This window comes from Lonchura striata, chromosome Z (genome assembly GCF_050655825.1).
Source record: "Lonchura striata isolate lonStrDom1 chromosome Z, ASM5065582v1, whole genome shotgun sequence".
Lineage (NCBI taxonomy): Eukaryota > Metazoa > Chordata > Aves > Passeriformes > Estrildidae > Lonchura > Lonchura striata.
In genome coordinates, this window is record NC_140740.1 from 28071733 (window position 1) to 28090136 (window position 18404).

General features: G+C 42.6%; 1 protein-coding gene across 4 annotated transcripts in view; it reads left to right on the forward strand.

Annotated features, from left to right (window-relative positions):
• Positions 1-700: 700 nt before the first annotated feature.
• Positions 701-18404, forward strand: part of PLPPR1 (phospholipid phosphatase related 1) — a 126574-nt gene continuing 108870 nt past the window's right edge. The window contains exon 1 of one of the 4 annotated variants that reach the window (XM_021546351.3): positions 701-801. The gene's annotated coding sequence lies outside the window, so the exon portion shown is untranslated. Of the gene's footprint in view, positions 802-837; positions 975-1293; positions 1612-18404 lie in introns of those variants that run through there. The other 3 variants (XM_021546349.4, XM_085566991.1, XM_021546350.4) reach the window with 3 other exon arrangements.

The following is an 18404-nucleotide window of genomic DNA, read 5'->3' on the forward strand; positions in this document are numbered from 1 at the left end:
ACAGAAACACATCTGTGAGTTGGAGGCAAATCTGAGCCTAAAACAGAGAAAGCACAAGCTCCTTTCCTTGTGTTCTGAGCGCCTAAGGCAGTTTGTTGAGGACAAGGTTCTGTTGGATACCAGGAGTTCAGTATCTTGGTACCTCACTGGTGGACCTATCCAGGGCCATGGATACCTTTAGGGCTCAGGACAGCACCGCCGTGCAGCAGGGTTGCAGTCCTGCCCGGTGCCCTACATGAGGCATGGGGAAGGAGTCACGCCAGCATGGCCAACGCCTAGAACACCTGCATCGCACCCCACTGTCACCCCTCTGCTCCAGGCTGCAGGGCTCCTCTAACCCAGGGTATCCCGGGATTTTGGAGCACCGACACCGCTGCAGGTCACCCGGACCGCATCCCTCTGCCCCCGATGCAGTCCTGCTGGCGTGATGCCAGCGAAGCCCCCGGGGCATCGTGCTCCCCGCAGCGGGACCGGGGCAGGAGCACCCGGGAGAGATGTCCGGCTGCCTCCAGCGCCCGCCGCCCCCGCCGAGGACAGGTAGCGACGTCCCCGGACGCCGGACCCCGCTTCTGCCCACAGGGAGGGGATAGCCCGGGCAGACGCCGAGCTGGGGAACCGCGGCGGCTCCGGGGGTCCCGCTCTTCCCCCGCTCTCTTCCGCCCGCCCCTCCTGGCCAGCCCCTGTCCCCTCCCTCCGCCCCGCCGGCGGGCGGGGGCTGGAGCCGGGTCCGGTGCCCGGGAAAGCAGAGGAGGAGCGGCGGAGGGAGGGAGCTGAGCCTGTTCTCCTCCGGGCCGCGCTGCGGTGAGCCCAGGCGGGCAGGGGCGAGGAGGACGAGGAAGCAGGCGGCGCAGGGAGGGAGTCCCGGAGCCGGCCTCCCCGCCGCGGCGGAGGACGGACCACGATGCCCGGGCGGCGAGCGCTCCCCGCCCGCCCTCCCGGAAACCGCCGCTCGTAGCGGGGCCGCCGCGCCGCGGGTGAGCGGGGCCGGGGCCCGGCGGGGCATGCCCGTGCGGGACCGGCGGACGAGGGGGCTGCGGGGGGTGGCGGAACCGGGGCGAGGCGAGGCGAGGCGGCGGCTTCCCCGCGCCGTGCTGCAGAGCGGGCCGGGATGCGGGATGCGGGATGCAGTGGGTCGTTGTCGAGGACGGCGGGAGCGGCGCGGGGGCAGCGCCGCTTTTCCCGTGGCAGGTGCTGAGTGGCCCTTCTCCCGCCCTTTCCCTCGAGATTCCTCCCGGGAACACCCCCGAGAATCCCTCCCGGCAAAGGGTTCCGCCGCCGGTACCGCCGAGCCGCGGGGCCGTGCGGTGGGCTGCAGTTCGGGAGGAGGCTGCGGCGGCAGCGGCAGCAGGGCGTGATGGACGCGCCGCATGCAGGGAGAGATGCTTTGGAGCAGATGCTAAAATGTCACCGTGTGCGACGTCCCTGTCAGGTTTGGATGCTTTGAGAGACCCCTCATACTCGGTCTTTTTGCATCTCTGCAAAACCTCCGCGGTAGGGAAAGGAGAGAAATGCAGGCATTTTGATCAGCTGTCAATGACAGCTTGCAGGTGGAGAGATGAGATGAGATTTCCAAGCTCTACGGTTGTACAGTAGTTCTCTAGCTCCTTGTGGGTGAGTACTGGAGAAATAAATGTGTTAGAGTAACAGCGCTCGTCCTGCATGCTGTGTGGTCTTTTGTGGGGTGTGAAGGCACCTGGGACAGAGCAGGGACCCCCAAGAGACATCCCCTCTACTCCAAATGAGGTGGGCACGGTGAGGAAAAACAGATTACAGCTCTTTGCACAGGTTTCTGCCTGTTCCTACTTGGGCACGAGATGGAGTGTCTTTTAAAACCTTTCGTTCTTGTACAATGGGGGTTTTGTGCCTGCTTTGGGAAGAAAGGTTTCCATAGGAGTTCCTGCAGAAGCGGTTATCTCTGAGGCTGAGGCTACTTAGTGTGATTCCACTCAGCCTTTAAATTTCAGGATCCCGTTTAATCTGAGGACATTGCTGTGGACCTCCCTCTCTTTTAAGTCATCTCTGCTGCTCTCAGGTCTGATTTTTAGGTTGGTTGTTTCTGAAAATAAAGACTGGTAAGACCTTAGGGGAAGTCCTTTATGCATTTGTCTACAGGTAAATCTGAATATACTGCACAGGAAGAGAATCTGCTTTCAAGGCTTGACACAGGAGAGGAAAAAGAACAAAATTTACATCAACTGAGGATCTGTCAAGCACTGGGAACTATAACAACAGCTCCTTACTACATTCCCATATTTATTTGTATTTCTTTCATTGTTGGCTCTCATGTGGCATATTTCAGTGTTGGCTTTTGCCCACTCTGGGTGGAAAACCAGTGATGCTGAAAAAGATAACTAAGGAAACATGTATCAACAAGGATGATATCAAGTGGCATTTCTCCTTTGATATGGTGGATGTGAACTTGTTTCATATGTATAAGAACTTGTTTCATATGTAGAATTACTACAAGAATCTGGTCAGAACTGTGCTGTATGTTGCTGCTTATTAACATATTTCAACACACAATAAAGATAATAGTTTTTTTTTTTTTTCTGATTGGTGAGACATCAGAGGAGAGAAGGAACCAGTAGGGAGCCATATCCTTAGTTCTTCAGTCATGTAGTCACAACTGCAGTTACAGAACCTTTTGCTTGGTCTGTAACTGGAGACATTTTGTCTAGGTTGAGTTCACAGCAGAAGGAGACTTCAGAATTTTCAGTTGATTTTTTTTATTTAGTACTGTACCTCAATTTTCTTTCCCAGCTTTGGTTGTAATTTTTTCTTCTTCACTCACTCTTCCTTATCTCTTTGTTCAATGTACTTTGTTCATTGTACTTTGTTATTTGTGAGGTTTTTTTTAAAGTGGCAGACATATCTATAATTATTATTTCCATCAGATAGTATGTTGAACTGATTAGCCTACTTTCTTGTGCTCTAGTTTTTCTTCTTAATACTTTCTGCAGCCACAAATATCTTGCAGTTGTGTGGATAATAGAACAGCATGGAGGACATTTGTTTTTCCAATTGTGTTCACAAGGAGCTATTGTGAATATCACGTTGGGATTTTATTGTGGAGTTGTCACTTATTGTGTCACTAGACCCTCAATATGTGCAAACTTCTCTAATGAAAAACAGCTACATATCATCAGTGCTTAAAAGAAACATTTCTTTTTTCCATTAATGCTGTCCTATGTGTACAGGCCAAAGTTATGGTGAAAGAAACTTTTTCAGTTGGTGACTCTTCAAGAATAAGATCTGCCTTCAAGATTATTTTCCCCCATTTTTGTTTCCTCAAAATAAAGGTAGAACAAGGTAAATTCCGTAATGCTAACACCAGAAGATTTATGTGCGTGTCTTCTCACTCTATCCTGGTTTGTGCCCAGCAAGTCTGTGGTATATGGTCAATTCTCAACTAGTTTACACACAAGGGTGGTGAAATCAGCTGTGCCACCTTGTTCTGAGTGACTGAAACCAGAATGCTTATTTCATAGGAAGTGAGTTAAGTGAGGACACCCCAAGTTGTGACTTCCTTTGAAATCTTTGCTGTGTTTTAGCCTCATGGCTTCCCAGGTGAGATTCTCATGTGAGTTAAACCAGTTCTGTTCTCTGGCATCTGGGAGGTTAGCTCTCCAGAGGCTGCTGCATAGTGTCTGATGTGACTCTGCCTGGGTGTCAGTGATGCTCTGTGCTTTGAATTTTCCACCCCTGGAGGAATTCCATGCTCTTCAGATAGCCTCATGATGTTACTTCAAATTCTTCAGACTTAGCCCTGTACCATCACGGGGCATTTTTTAAAATGTTTTGGTTTGGTTTGATTTTGCGTTTTTTTGTTTTTAATCTTACCACTGAAAAGACTGAGTGCCAACATCAATTTGGAAACCCAGTTGTTTTCTGAAGAACATCTAAAGCTCTGGAGTTTTTAATAGATAAATGTTTGGATGGAGCATAAACACAGAAATAATGACCACCATGTTTATTGCTATTGGTGTTCAGAGTTGGTGTTATAGCTCACTCACATATTCTCTCTTCCCTCTTAAGGTGTTGTTTGCTAGGTTTGCATATCCAGAGTGAAACTTGGGGTTTTCAGTGGTGCTTTTCAGAAATGTTTACTTGGCAGCAGCTGAGAGACCCATTGTGAGGGGCGTTGTTTGTCACACTACAGTGCATGTCCTGATTTTGAAAGTCTCATGCTTTTGTAAAAATTGTGCTACCATCAGCATCTATTGGATGGACATGGGGCTGAAAAGGCGAGGCTACAGCATCTGACTTCTACTATCTATTCTGAATAATTGTTATCTGGGTTGTTAGATATGGGGTCAGCATTCATCTGTTTTCTCCCTTTTTGGAAAACTGCTTTATTGGAAGCCTGTGCCTGTCAAAACTGAGCTAATAGCTGGCCTGTGTTGTAAGCAACCAGATGTCTTTACAAAAGCATGTAGTGACAGAATAGGGGAGAATGACTTCAAACTGAAACAGGGTAGGTTTAATTAGATTTTAGGAAAAATAGCCCTTTACTCTGAGGGTGGGGAGGCACTGGAACAGGTTGTCCAGAGTTGTGGATATCTCATACCTGGAAGTGTTCAATGCCACTGAGCATTCTGGTCTAGTGCAAGGTGTCCCTTCTCATGGCAGAAGGTTTGCAAGTAGATGGCGTTTAAAGGTCCCTTTCAACCCTATGATTCTATGAATCACATGTAACAGTGATGGGGCAATTCCACACAGTCTAGAGAATGGAGGGTAGCATCATTCCTATAGTTGACTTGTTGCACTACTTTTTTCCCCAATGAACAAGTGGACCAATGTCTGTCTTGCGCAGGATTGATCAAGGACTTAATTAGTCAGAAGGCGGTGGCCACAGGTAGAGGTGTGGGGACAGAATGGGCTTATATGTATAAGACAGAGTTGTGACTCATTTTCCTGAAGGATTTGTGCTCTGTTATTCTTGAATCTTAAGCAGAACAAGAATTAACTTCAGGACAGATCTATGTGCAGAAACATGTTGATCATTGATTTAACATCTCCTCTAGAGATCTGAGGACCAGCATAAACTGTAAGTTCATGCCACTCATTGCCAAATAACAGAAGTGTGTCTGCTAGATAGAGGTTTAAAGTTAGCTGAGGGGCTTGGCTATCCTTTGCTTTCTTGTTTAGAGGGTGTCAGTGTTATTCAAGACCATACAGTGTGCCACACTGCCACACATTCTCTACTCCTTTAAGCCACTTGTAAATAGCCTTGACAATGCACACCTTCTTTGACTTTATTTTCTCTTTGCTGTGCTCTAGCAGGTGGAAGGCCACTTCCACTTGGGGAAACAGCATTTATCATTAATGAATGCCTTGTGCCATTGAAGATAAAGTGGTTTTACAGAAATCATGGCAAATGCCTGTGAGACACCAACTCTCTTAATAGCTCTTAAGACCACTGTTACACCTCAGAGGACAGAACTGATTTTGAAATTGACCTCTGCACAATTGCAAAATAAAGCTTAATTCCTATCTGAAGACAGATGATGTATGTCTCCAGAAACATGTCTGAATATCATGCCTGGTTGGCCCTGGCAGACTCTCATGTGAGTGGGCCTGAATGCCTCTCAAGGCTGACAGGTTCCTACAGAAGCTGAGGGTTGGACCCTCTTAGAAGAGCTGATCTGTTGAGTAACTCAAACAGGAGCCTGAGATTGCAGTGTGAAATTTCCAGATGTTCTGCTGCTTTTTGATACTTAACTGAGGCTCCAGTTAATCAGGATCCTGCTTCACCATCCATCAGTTTAAATCTATCAAAAGGAAAGGAGGAGAAAAAAAATCCAACTTCAGTGGAAACACAGACACTTCAAGAGGCAGTTGTACCACATTTGTATTCTGTGCCTCTATCACCCACGCTTGTAAAATACTCAGTGACAAAAAGATGAAGTGCATTTAATTTCCAGATATGCAATAATTTATTGTATTTAGTGTAATTGCTGGTAGCTCTACTATGGTAAGTTGTTTTTCTGCATGTTCCAGACTTTGTTCCATTCTTGTGTGTGGAGGGGGACATTTAGTAAAACGTGAACTGAAGAGAAACTAAGCTATTTCTTCTTAATTCACTGAGATATTTTGCAAGAAACTTGAAAAATATAACTTCATATAATGCAACTGGGATTTTTAGAGCATCCTATGAGAATAAGTTATGGTAGAAAGGCAAAATATTGGAAAAATGAAGAGTAGTTGTAAAAGGATGCATCTTCTTCTCTAGAACACTTAAATCACTTTATTTTGTGCTCAAAGATTGCTTGTAATACTGATGAAATACACTCATTACCCTGTCGGAATAACACTTGCTGTGATGGCAATGCTGTATTTGGATAAATGAAGCCAGAAGAACAATTTAGAGTTTACAGAGTCTTGTGAAGGAGTCTTGCCTCTCACAGAGTAAACCTGCTGTACAAGCTCGTGGTCTCCTGTGCTAGGACCTCTCCTACCTTGTAATGTGCCATGGTCAGCAAGCAGACCTGAGGAGAAGCAGGTCAAGAGCAGGACAGCCTACAAAATACAGGGCTGTGGGGTAAGAGCCCCACAGACTACCCCCAAATGCCGTTTGTAGCGAAGTGCCCCCAAGTGTCTTTTGTTTCTTTGTAAGGACCATGCCCACAGATTACTCTGAGCACAACGGTGCTTTTGAAGGAGACACCTGAGGAGGTGTCTTGCTATTCATGGTGCTGGGAATGCTGTTGATCAGCAGGGAAAATACACGTGTGCTGAACAGGAGCGCGTGCACATCACTTTGGTGTGACTTAGAGAGATGTCAAGTGCCTCAAACCTTTGCTAGATTGCAGAACGTCTGGTTGTAATCCATCTTGGTGAAAAGTGAAACATATTTTAAAGAACTGGGTGTGAAAAGTTATTTGTCACTGAATCATTGTAGCAACTGGAATATTCAGGAATTTGAATTGCTGATAGAATGGGCTCCACCTTAAAAACATACATGGTGATAGTGGGTATGTTTCTAAAAGCAGGACAGCAGGCAGAAGAAACCAGTCTCCAGCATTATACTTCAAACACTGGCCTGAGTCAAGGGAATTTCAGTTCTTCACAATGCAAATGTAAGCCAGAAACTGATGAAGGTTTCACATCCTTGCATCACTCACACAAATTGTTCTCAATTATCTTCAGAATACAGTGAATGCTATTTCAAAAGACATGAGAAGATATAACACAATTTGCCAGTCATGAAAGCCATCACAAGCAGGTAGTGTCTTTCAGCAGATCAAATACCAGAAAAATAAAGTGCCACTCAAGAAATACCCAGCTTCCTGAGGCTTTCACTGAGACCCTACTATTTGTTGGCTGCACAGGCTACAAACTCGAATGCAGACATAGAATCATAAAGCCACTGAGGCTGGAAAAGGCTTGTAAGATCATCCATTCCAGCCATTAAGTGGTGTCCTGGATTCATGGTTGCAGGTTGGTTTTCTGTGCTGATGAGCATCAGAGGGCAGCCCTTTGGCACAGCCTGTGGTTTTGGGAAAGCTAAAGATGTGTCATGGGTTGTGGCCACCACATTACTACTGTAAGGCTGCCAAAAGTGCACAATACAAATCATTAGTACATAATAATTTCAGGCACTGCTGCAGCAGTGGGGGCAGAGAGGCCATTCTTTGTGTGGGGCTGTCACACACAGCACATCTGCTGCTGCCCTGGTGCACGCCCCAGCGTGTGCAGCCAGCCACCCAAACGTCACAGAAACAGCTCATAAAAGCTCAGGTACCTGAGGTTAGGTGAAGACAGCAGTAGCTCTGGAAGGAAAGGAAATGAGGCGTTCAGTGATGCTCAGCTTGAGCTTTGTAAAGGAGCTGTGACAGCGATGCTGAGGTGGCTAAAGGTGGTTAATGTGCCCTGCTGCCCGCCCCAGAGGAGGTGTAGCCCATACCAGAGGTGGCACCTGGACAACCACGGGCTCAGCTCTTGAGACTGGGGGAGCTGCTGGGCACCACTTGTGCCTGCTCACAGATCACACAAGGCAGTTGCAGAATATTACTAATTCACAGGTGTTCAGCGAGAAAAGCTGTGCCTGGGCTGCAGGATATAATCTTTAAAGAGAAGCTGTTCGAGGACTTGTATGATTTGCATGAGAGAGGAGAAAGTTTTGACTAGAAATTGTTGGTCTATGGCTTTTTTTCTCTTATTCAGGTAATTTCCATAGCAAAATAAAACTCTGCAGCATACAGATTTCTGCCAGAAATTACTCAAATTTGAAAAGTTTTGGCCCAAAGTATTGAGCATTTTCTTTTTTTTTTTTCTGTAGGGCTGTTTCTTTTGAGATCTTGTTTTATTTTTACTTAAAATTGCAAACATAAAATTATATACCACTTTGAATAGCATTATTGGGGGTGAGGGTTGTTTATTTTCTTTGTTTATTTCCAGTTGAGGGTGCAAAGGTTTATCTGTTTTTCTGTGTTGTGTTAGCACCATGAATTTGACAGAGAAGATTCTACTTTTGACTTTGGAATGTAGAGAAGGAATGTGGAGTTTGAAGTAGAAAAACAAATTAAAGATCTAGTGAAGGACTTGTCTGCTAATTCTTTGTGTGTATATCTGTGTTCATTTGGATTTTCAGAGAGAATTTCATGAGTTTGTGGTTCAGTGATGGAAACAACCAGGAGCTGGGAAGAAAATTATTTAGGATTGACCAAAGCCAGAAGCTGTTTTTCTTGCTAACAGGAGGAAAATAGGGTGTCATTTCAGATATACTGAAATATTTTATTTTATTTGTAATGCTTTTATCTCTTTATGGTTTGCAGTTACTTTCAATAATTTTATTAACCCAGAGTTCAATTTTGAAACTGCCTGTTAGATTTGATGACCAAAATTGTGTTCCCCAGCCCCTTTGCTACTCTTCCTTTGGATTCAGCAGCCCCTTAAGAGAATAGAAAGCACAGCTAGTGTTCCACAGAGCAGCAGCATTGTGAAGTGGGTGCACTACAGTTATTCAGTATTGACTGAGGTGCCTCAGGAAGTGACTGCATTTTATCCCTACAGAAAAAGGACTACACTCTATTTTTTTATAAAACCTATAACAATCTTGTTGCCTAAGCATGATATCAAACATCACTTCTAATCACCATAGGAGTAATTAGTAAGTTATTTGCATGAAGAAATATTAATGTCAATCTGAACAAGGAGCAACAGAAAGAGACCCTAACTGGAATGGCAAAAAAAAAAAAAAAAAAAAAAAAGAGTAAATAGCATTGATGTGATAATAATCCTGCTGTTTTTGTTCTCTAAATAAGAATATTTGGGTCAAGGCAATGGTATAGAAACTTGCTGACATTTTTTTTTAATAGCAGTGGCTCTGCATCTCCTGCCATGGCAGTCTGTATTTTCCAGTACATAATGACCTGCAATTAATCTGCAGTCATTTATCCAGTCAAATGCTCTTGTCTTTGGAATCAACACCAGTGGGGTGCTCAAAGGAAAAACAAATCTCTTATGACATCAATTAATCCATTTCAAAAAGAAGCTCATTCCATAATGTCTTGCAGCCGAGCAGCCCTATAAGCATTCCTTCAGTGTTCAAAAATAATTTAATTATCAGATAACTGTTTGAGAATAATTATTATAGATAGTTTTAATTAATAGTTGACATAAACAGTATTCCATCTCAGGTTAGACAAAGTTAAATTAGAGATAGATGATAGTACATCCCTGGTGATCTGGAGCTAGGCCAAAATTTGGAATATGTTTTTCATCATGTGACTGAGATCTGTATTACCCACATCCACAATGTCATCAACACGCACATGGTCATTACACCGTGATGAGCTATGAGGGGTGTTTGCTTTGAAATTGTTTTGTTGCTGGTTGCCACACTCCTGGCAGCAGCTGAATGTCCACAATATCCGTGCCTCTTAGGACAGCACTTCCTGCCTCAGCCCAGCTGCCTGGTGCAACATTGCAGAGTGGCAGCCAAAGGGGAGAACCTTCTGCCTTCCTCAGGACAGTGTGGCAGTGCTGAAGTTGATGAAATACATACAGGGACTGGATTTTCCATTGTAGGCTTAGGCATTAGCAGCAAGGAAATTTCTGATAAAATTTGCATTTTTCTTCCCTAAGCAGTTTTAGAAGTTCGTTTCTGATACTAGAAATTGCTATTTGACTAGTGTTTTAGGTCAGACTGTTTAATGGTTGGCTTTCTTTAAATCTTCATTGGCTTACCACATATCACCTTGGCTAACATACAATCTTGTCTTTTCTGTCATTTCTTCTTGGGAAACTAACATCTTCATAACACTTTGTTAATGTCGCCATCCTTTTATAATGGTAAGGCTTCATTTATCTTAAGAGGAATTACTCCCTTGGCTTCATTTATACAGTAGAGATGATATCTGCTGCTGTCAGAGACTCAGTCTGATGGATGTATCTCACAGTCATGAAAGATGACTTAATCTGGACCAAAGTTATTCATGGGGTTCTTGGCTGAATAACTCAGTGAAATGGTTTCACAGATCTAAAATGCAGTCACTCACCTGAGAGCAGATGTTTGGTTGCATTATTCCTCTTGTGGAGCAGGAAAATTGGCTTCTAAGTGTGAGCAATGTGAGTTCCGAAGACAGGAGTACTTTAAAGAACTGTAATTTTCAAAAGAACAGAATGATTTGTTGAGTGAGAGGCTACTCATTATTCTTTTGATATGTATTTTCTGGTTTCAAAATTCCTGCTGAGATCATGCTGGTTCCTGGTTCTAAGATGTTTGCCTGGTGTAGAGGGCTAGCAAAACAGCTGTTCAGCTTTAAATCCCATTACACAGGTCTCATACTAAATTTTACCATGGAGTGCATGGAGGGAACACTTGCTGTTTGCAATGATGTGAGGTGGAATGATTTTTAAAAAATATTACTGTATTGTGGATCAACAAAAAGCAGTAGTTTTAAAATTGCCATTCTTCTTCCTTGTTATTCAAAGTAGGTATGGATAGCCATAGCAAAATTCTGATTATTATTGCTTGTAGAATTCCATTTATCTTGATGATCTTCAGCAGAAGCCAGTCATCAATGCAGGTAATTTAAAAAATAAGTTTAAAGGGGAAAGTTTATTTATCTGTATTATAAAGCATTCAACATGGGAAATAGAAATCAGGAATGAAATCTACACTGTGAGAAGAGATTAATGAGTCAGTTGATGGTATGTTAATCAGAACAGAGGGAGCACAGTGAGAGCACTTTTTCAGGTGAAGCTCATCACAGGACAGAAGAGCACATTTTGGGACCCAGCATCATGTGCCCCAGTGAAATTGTACTACCAATGCCTATATGGGTTTTGGTTAGCATTGAATAGCTTCACAAGCAGAGAGAGATGAAGGAGATCAGGATACCTGAGTCCTCCCAGACTTCAGGCTAGCATTAGTTTTTTATGTGGTGCTTTGTCCCTTGTCATCTCCTCTGTCACCTTGTAATAAAAAAAAAAAACATTTTTCTCTCCTCTGTCCACACCTTTTGCCCTCAAGGCAGATGTGTGAGGTGTGCTCTTCAGGACTCAAACCAGTTATGTTCATTTCCTTCATCGTCCTCAACAACATTTCATGTCCCAGAACTTCCAGGTTTTTTCTGCTTTAAATGAATACTTCAATGTGATTATCCAAGTTGTGCAGTTCTTTTGGGGTTTGTTTCCTTACGATATTCAGTAGCAAAGTGTTCAACAGTCTGTCTGCCAAGTATCAGGTCCTTTGACTCCCAGCCTTGGCCTTCCTTTATACACTGGTCTTCTCAATCCTAATTTACCTTTGTCTCTTACAGCTTTGGTTTTATCTACCTGTGATGATGACAGAAGGGAGAAGCTGAAACTTCCTCAGTCACTGCATCATGTCAGAAAAGTGAACTGAGATTACTGGGAAATATTAGTTAGGGCATTCTTGGTAGCAATTGCCCCTTTTGAGGTTTTTTTTAAGCCTTAAGGGCCTCAGTGAGAGACTCAAAAGTTTTGTTCAAGCCATGAGTGACTCAAGACTGGCAGTTTTTAAAAATTATTTTGCTTTTAAGCCTTCCAACACCTCTTCTGCTAGAAGGTTTTGTTGATAAGTTGTTAAGCACAGTGGGTAATGGAAGTATTTCAGTTCAAGTGAGTGACAGGTGGAAATTGGAAACTAATTTTCGGGACTTCTCTCTCCCTCTGCATTAGTGCACAGAAGCAGTTCCTGCCCTGTTTTGTCAGTTTGCTGTAAACAATGTGTGCACATTTGAGCAGTGACAGCTTGAAAACAGCTGCTGAGGTGCTGGGAGGATGTAGCTCTTAGGCTGAAAGTTGTGCAAAACTCTACATTTAATGTATGCACCCTATATCTGTGTTTGATGAGTAAGAGTTTACCGCAGATAGAGCTGGGATTTCAGTGAGGGGAAAAGGCAAATGATAATTATGTAAAGTGGAGGTAGAGAAAGAATGGAATGGAATGGAATGGAATGGAATGGAATGGAATGGAATGGAATGGAATGGTGTTAAAGGCAGTGGTTTTGTGAGCATCAGTTGTTTTGGCAATGACAGAACATTACAGGAATGAGAGTTGGTCTGTGTTTATACCTTCCAGGCTGAGCAGACGGTGGGATCCCCCTCAAATATTCCTCGAGTGCATGAGGATAAATAGATAAAGTAAATTATGATTATGTTTTGAGTCTTGCGTCTAGGGAAATACTGATAATTCCACTACTCATTCCAAAGAATATCCTTCACCAGTGACCAGAGCAATTGCTAGCCCCATTAAAGCTGCATGTGAAAAATGCTTTTTTCCTGTTTCAGACAAAACACCTCAGAAAATGGAGAACCAAATGTTTATGGACTCACTCATTCTTATGTGTTATAGCACTACTATACTTGCGCAGAAAGATAATTTGACAATTTGAAAAACTGGCTGCAATGAAACTGTTTGCCAAAATGAAAAGCATCAAATCAAAAAGCTTTTCCAGGGTGGACCAAACTCAAACAATTTAGCAACTCATGCATATGTTAACACAGAATGTCATGTCTCAAAACCATCCCTATACTGCAGAGCTGTTATGTCAGGATTCTGGTCATGCAGCTCCTTTATTGGTGTGCCTACAGCACTTACAGCTCTGCTCTGCCACTGCACTCAGAACATGCCCTTGGTTAGACCTCCCATGCAAGCAGGCAGGGAGTTTCCTTTGTTGATGTTCTAAACACAGCAACACATGTCTCAGGAACACCCTCTAAAAAGGTATCTGATCTTTAAAAGTATATTCCAGAGTTTCTTTTCATCTGGGTTTCTGGCTGTGCATGCAGCTCATGGCACTGATTTGCTGACAATGCAGGTAGTGAAGTTATACAGGTTTATAGCAGAAGATGTCTCATGTCCCATGTGAGTGGTGAAATATAACCCTATGCACATAGCCTAAGTTTTATGTACTGCATGACATTGGGTGATTAGGTGGGATGAAATTAGGCCAAATAGAAAAGTACTTGTGTTTACTTCTGATTTCTGGTTTGCTCAGGTTAAGCAGTGATTAATGCAGGCACTCAAACTCTTTCTAGTGGTTGTGTAACTTAAAAAAAGGTAATTTTTCATAAATCTTCATTATGATGATGAAACTTGCAGCTCCCATCCAGGCCATTGTTACAGACCTGAAAATTAAACAGGAACAAAAAATAAATGGCAAATAAAGTCTATTTATGTCTACTTTTTTGTTACATTGTAGACCTTTTGGCATCAGCTCATTCATTCATTCATTGGAAAAGCTTTTCTGCAAGAGACTTTCCCTTACTATTGCTGTGGTTTTTTTCATAGACCTTACTAGATCTTTGCTTTTGTTAATGGCAAAGCTTCTACTGCTTCAGTGAGGTTGGGGTTTGACCCACTATTTACAAGTGCTCCCCTCCCCTCAAACATAGAATCATAGATCATTAAAGCTGAAAAAGACCTCTAGAGTCATCCAGTCAAAAATAGACGATTGAACATCCTTTGATTGAACACTACTACCATGTCTACCACTAAACCGTGTTCTAAGCATCACATCTCCATGTTTTTTAAACACTCCCAGGGAGTGATTCCACCACTTCCCTGGTCAGCCTGTTCCAGTGCTTGACCAATGAAGAAAATTTTCCTAATATCTAATCTAAATCTCCTCTGGAACAACTTAAGTTTTATCTTACTTAACATGAAAAAGGCTAATGCCTAAAATAACAGATTAAGCGAGTGGACTATCTTGCCTTGATTTCAAGTGTTTTCCAGGGAACATTTTCACAGTACAGTTCATTTAAAAGCACATATGCTGTGCATGCTGACAAACAGTGAACACCAATTTATCAAGGCATTTTTCCTCCAGCCAGATGTGTGCTTGGCTGTTTTGAGTCCGCCCTCAGTGTATGCTCACCTCTTTTTTTGCTGTCACTTAACACTCTGCTTTGCTACTGTTGTTTTCTATCCTCATAGTCTTACAGAAACACAGTCCGCTCAAATTAGCTTCTCTGCACAAAAAAAACCCAAAAAAACCTGAAGCTTTCTGGAATGTGTGGCATCACACTGAAGAGCTGCTAATACCAAGTGACTTCTTCAGGAAGTTTCACTTCTTGGTGATTTGATCAGAAAGCAAGTGCTGGGGATATAAATTGTGTTGACAGAAGTAGGAAGGGTGGGAACTCGCATGCATTTAGGTCAGGAGTCTGCCTGTCGACGGATTAGGGAGAGGCTGTAGGTAAGTTTATTATCCTGCAGTCTGCTAGCACCCACCGAGCACCTGGAGGCTGCTGCTGTCAGGTGGGATATTGAGTGTGATCTGTGACTGCTCTGATGCTTTTATCCCAGCCTCAGTGTCAGTGGTTGGAAGCTCAGTTTATCTGCTGCTGAATGGGTACAGATCAGGCATCTGAGCTGCTTGTATTTCCAGTGACTACGTACATTGTAAACATCACCCTGAGCAGGGTACCTGAGAAAATCAATCCTAATATTGTGTTTTCAGAGCTTGAAGAAGCTTGAGGTGGGTTCTACAAGGGATACGTGTTGTCTAGATGTAGATGTGAAAGGAGAGACTGGATAAAAAAACTACAGTGCTTTTGACAAAAGCAGTGGGAATGTAACAGAGAAATTTGTCTGAGGAATGATGTTTTTATCATGGTTTAGACCATAGTACAGGCTGCTGTATTCCTCAAGGGTCCAGATAATATAAGGAAAATTAACCTAGGAACAAAGAACACTTAAAAATTTTAGTCCCACTTTGCTACCCACTTATTATTGTTGCAGCATAGGTGAGTTTGGTAATAAAACATGCCAATTATAGAAGTTGTTTTTTTTCTCAAAACTATAGGGGAAATATATTTTTGAGGTCAATTGCCTTGTCTTTTTTTTTTTTTTAGAATGGTTTTGAAAATAGGTTTTGAGGAAAGAACAATTATCATGGACAAAATGAAAAATATTTCAAGAATGCCAACTTTATTATTCTTCTAATGCATGTGTATTTAAACCCAGCACACAAAACGGAAAGGCAGTTCCCCTCTGTGCATGATGAAATGGAAGAATTTGAAAATTTAGAATAAAAATCTTTACTGTGAGAAAGTATATGGAATTTTATGAAATTAGTTCATGTGACATACAGGCTTCTCTTGTAGAAGACTGTGTACATACAGAGGTGTGTTTCTAAGTAGCATGTTTTCTTTTCACCAAAAGACTGTTAATAATTAACAGGATTGCCATCCCTCTCTTCATATGAGTACAGACTTCAAGGGCCTGCAGTCTTTGGGTAAAAGGTGGGAGAATAGCTTGGCACTCCAGTGTTTTTTATCATCTCTGCTATTCCCTGTGAGGATGAGTTTTCCTTATGTGTTGGAAAACCTGCTCTTTGTGTGCAGCTGCCTCACCAGGACCAGCTGTGAGTGCTGTTCTCTGCTGCCACTCCATATCCACCTTCTACATCTCCAGCTGCACACAAGCTTAGCTGGAGATGCCAGGCCAAGTTCTGCTGACACTTGCATCTCTGTCATCTTTGTGAAGGCTTGTGAAGAGCAGAACTTAGCCCTGTGGGTTCTCTGATGGATTCCACTTGCCTGTGCCATGGGATTAATTTTGTCACTGCTACAATCTCACCCTTGAAACCTCTCTCTGCACTTACCTTCTACCCTATGACTTTGACTCTCTCTGGAAGAGCATCGAAGCTGACCTCTTCTGTCCTTCTCACTTCACAGTGTACATTTACTTGCATTGGCCTTCTTTTGCAGTGATACCAAAGCTAACAAATCTACAACACATCTTGCTCATGCTGTGAGACATTTCCATTTCACCACAGTCAAAATTGGATGGTCTGTAGGAGTCAGGCAAAGCAAAGTCTGAGTGCCCTTTTCTTCCTTAAATGCAAAAGAGGGAATGCTGCACCAGTGGTGACTGTTTTGGTGATGTGTAGCTACCTCTCTGTGATGAGTAGCAGTGCTTCTTTACCCTTGTCACCCCTAAAAATGTTTCACAGGAAATACTCACAACCACCCAGAAGCTTAGAGGTGAGATTAGTTTTAGAAATGCAGTCTTTCAAAGCAATCAGGTTTCTCAGGATTTTAATTAATTTCAGTGAACTTGATTAATCTTAGCACACATTAAAGAGACGGACTAATACACAGGAGTAGATTTTACTGTTACCCTCTTCTTCTCATTGGTATTACTGTGCTCTGATCCTCTCTGACCCTTGACCCAGACAATGTATGTTGAGAGAAAAAGCCTCCTGTTTCACCCCAGCCTTGTCACCCTCGTAGTCAAGAATGTCTTTTCAATATCTAAATCTGTCCTCTTTCAGTTAAAAGCCATTGCCCTTTGTCCTGTCACTCCATGCCCTTCTCAGAAGTCCCTCTCCAACTCTGTTCTAGCCTCTTTCAGTACAAGAATGTTCCCTTATGTTCTAATCATCTTTTGTCCAGGCTGAACAATCCCAATTCTCTCAGTCTTCCCTTTTTTTTCCTGGCCGACTTTCCTGTTTGAGAGTGATGGCACCACAAGATGTTAGTGACCAACATTTGGCTTATAATGCAGCATACCTAGGATTGTATCAGACCTTTGAAGTTTAATCTATTTTGCTTGATTAACTTTAAAATGTATATTTTGTCATTTCTGGCAAGCTTTGTGATTTGCTTTACAAGCCTACAAGTGAAAAAACAGGTGGTTTGCTGCATCGTGAAAAGAAAATCATTGAAAGATGTAGCTAATTTTGTACCTTGGCTAGGACTGAAATTTTTCATTTAATAGGTAGAGGCCGAAATCTCAGTCAGGAGAAAAGCCCTGGATTCATTGAAGCCTTGCCAGTTTAACTAGGAGAGAGTAGAGCCTAGAGAATACAAGAGCTGTACCTGACCATAACAAGAACAATAATTTCAGTTTGGTACTATTTTGGTAAGATGGAATGAGAGGGTTTTAAAGGAAGGCTTAGCATGGGTACATTAATTATTACTCTGTTATTTTTCTTGTCAGTCTCCAATAAATGTCAGCCTGATTTAACAATTTTTAGAAATACTTTATTTCTTGAGCAAGGTTGTTAATTTGGCTTATTATTTTGGAAGTTTCTGCATAGACTGAGCAAACCAGAGATACACAGTACGATACTCATAGGTGAGTGTATAGACAATAAACCTTTGAGCATTGTTTAGAAGTGTGTTTATAAGAAATTCTGTGTTTTTCTAAACGCTATCTTCTAGAGCCCACAGGGTGAAAGGAGTGGTTTAAAGCAGAAGTTTGGTTTGTTGCTGACTGGCATCTTTTAGAGACAGTTGGCAAGAGGTGAAAGAAAATCTCAATGTGGAATATGGGCCTTAACATCAGATGAAGTCTTCTGCTGTATAAGAAGATAAACTTGAAAAAACAAATGGAGAGGGAAACAAGGGATTAATCAAAGGATTGAGCCAGATTTAAAGTGATTGAGATTACAGCACTGATTCACACAGGGCACTGGATGATAAGATGCTGTTTGGGGCCTGATATTTGATGCACTGGCTGCTACACATGGGTGGATACCAAAGAGTAGTGCTACACTCTCTGGCTCTCCTTAGTTTCAATACAGATTAAATTTTTGAGATTCAGTATCTGTTCTGCTGTCCTCTTTATTGATCTACCATCCCTCAGAATCCTCAGATACTCTCAGTTGCCTTATTCTCTTGGCTTGGTCTCCTTTTCAGAGCTCTGCTACTGCAACTTACTTTACACTGAGTGGATTGAAGTTGCTTCCTTTTCCCACTAGGCCTGGATTTAATCTCAGATATGCATTCAGGATTGTGTTTATTACAAAATATCTTACATTTTTAAGAAGTCATAGCATGTCATCTTAATCTCTTGATGCCTAGCACAGGTGAACTCTTGTTGGCTTCCATACATACACTCTGAGTCCTGACTGCATGGATTTATTAAAACCAAACATAAAAATATAATCAAAAAGTAGGGTGCCATTTTACCAGCTGTT